Source organism: Physeter macrocephalus, chromosome 2, assembly GCF_002837175.3.
Source record: "Physeter macrocephalus isolate SW-GA chromosome 2, ASM283717v5, whole genome shotgun sequence".
Classification (NCBI taxonomy): Eukaryota; Metazoa; Chordata; class Mammalia; order Artiodactyla; family Physeteridae; genus Physeter; species Physeter macrocephalus.
Window position 1 is genome coordinate 66,082,539 of NC_041215.1, and position 2,050 is coordinate 66,084,588.

Consider the following 2,050-nt stretch of genomic DNA (forward strand, 5'->3'; position numbering starts at 1 on the left):
TCCACTATTTTATCTTCCAGGTCACTTATCCGTTTTTCTGCCTCAGTTATTCTGCTATTGATTCCTTCTAGTGAGTTTTAAATTTCTTTTATTGTGTTGTTCATCATTGTTTGTTTGCTCTTTAGTTCTTCTAAATCCTTGTTAAGCGTTTCTTGTATTTTCTCCATTCTATTTCCAAGATTTTGGATCATCTTTACTATCATTACTCCGAATTCTTTTTCAGGTAGACTGCCTATTTCCTCTTTGTTTGGTCTGGTGAGCTTTTACCTTGCTCCTTCATCTGCTGCATATTTCTCTATCTTCTCATTTTGCTTAACTTACTGTGTTTCGGGTCTCCTTTTCACAGCTGCAGGTTTGTAGTTCCAGTTGTTTTTGGTGTCTGCCCCCGGTGGGTAAGGCTGGTTCAGTGGGTTGTGTAGGCTTCCTGGTGGAGGGGACTGGTGCCTGTGTTCTGGTGGATGAGGCTGGATCTTGTTTTCTGGTGGGCAGGAACGTGTCCAGTAGTGTGTTTGGCGGTATCTGTGAACTTATTATGATTTTAGGCAGCCTCTGTGCTAATCAGTGGGGTTGTGTTACTGTCTTGCTAGTTGTTTGGCATGGGATGTCCATCACTGTAGCTTGCTGGTCGTTGAGTGGAGCTGGGTCTTAGTGTTGAGATGGAGATCTCTGGGAGAGCTCTCACTGATTGATATTACTTGGGCCCAGGAGGTCTCTGGTGGACAAATGTCCTGAATGCGGCTCTCCCACCTCAGAGGCTCAGGCCTGACACCCAGCCAGAGCACCAAGACCCTGTCAGCCACATGGCTCAGAAGAATAGGGAGAAAATAAAAGCAAGCAAGCAAGAAAAAATAAAACAAAAAATTTTAAAAATTATTAAAATAAAAAAATAAAAAGTAATAAAAAAAGAAAGAGAAAGAAGAGAGCAACCAAACCAATAAACAAATCCACCAATGATAACAAGTGATTAAAACTATACTAAAAAACAAACAAACAAACAAAAAAATGGACAGACAGAACCCTAGGACAAATGGTAAATGCCTCAATTTGGGGATGATTCATTGTCTATTTGGGTATTCCACAGATGGTGGGTACAACAGGTTGACTGTGGAGATTCAATCTGCTGCTCCTGAGGCTGCTGGGAGAGATTTCCCTTTCTCTTCTTTGTTCGCACAGCTCCTGGGGTTCATTTTTGGATTTGGCCCACCTCTGCATGTAGGTTGCCCTCTGGCGTCTGTTCTTCACCCAGACAGGAGGCGGTTAAAGTAGCAACTGATTAGGGGGCTCTGGCTCACTCAGGCCGGGGAGAGGGAGTGGTACGGAATGCGGGGCGAGCCTGCGGCGGCAGAGGCCAGTGTGACGTTGCAACAACCTGAGGCACGCCATGTGCTCTCCCGGGGAAGTTGTCCCTGGATCACGGGACCCTGGCAGTGGCGGGCTGCACAGGCTCCCGGGAGGGGAGGTTTGGATAGTGACCTGGGCTTTCACACAGGCTTCTTGATGGCTGCAGCAGCAGTTTTAGCGTTTCATTCCTGTCTCTGGTGTCCATGTGATAGCCACGGCTCGCGCCGGTCTCTGGAGCTTGTTTAGGCGGTGCTCTGAATCCCCTCTCCTAGCGCAGCCTGAAACAATGGTCTCTTGCCTCTTAGGCAGTTCCAGACTTTTTCCTGGACTCCCTCCCGGCTAGCTGTGGTGCACTAGCCCCCTTCAGGCTGTGTTCACACGGCCAACCCCAGTCCTCTCCCTGGGATCTGATGTCTGAAGCCCAAGCCTCAGCTCCCAGCCCCCACCGGTCCTGGCAGGTGAGCAGACAAGCCTCTCGGGCTGGTGAGTGCTGCTGGTGGGCACCGATCCTCTGTGTGGGAATATCTCCGCTTTGCCCTCTGCACCCCTGTTGCTGCGCTCTCCTCCGCGGCTCCGAAGCTCCCCCCACTCCGCTCCCTGCAGTCTCCGCACGCGAAGGGGCTTCTAGTGTGTGGGAACCTTTCCTCCTTCACAGCTCCCTCCCAGAGGTGCAGGTCCCATCCCTATTCTTTTGTCTCTGTTTTTTCTT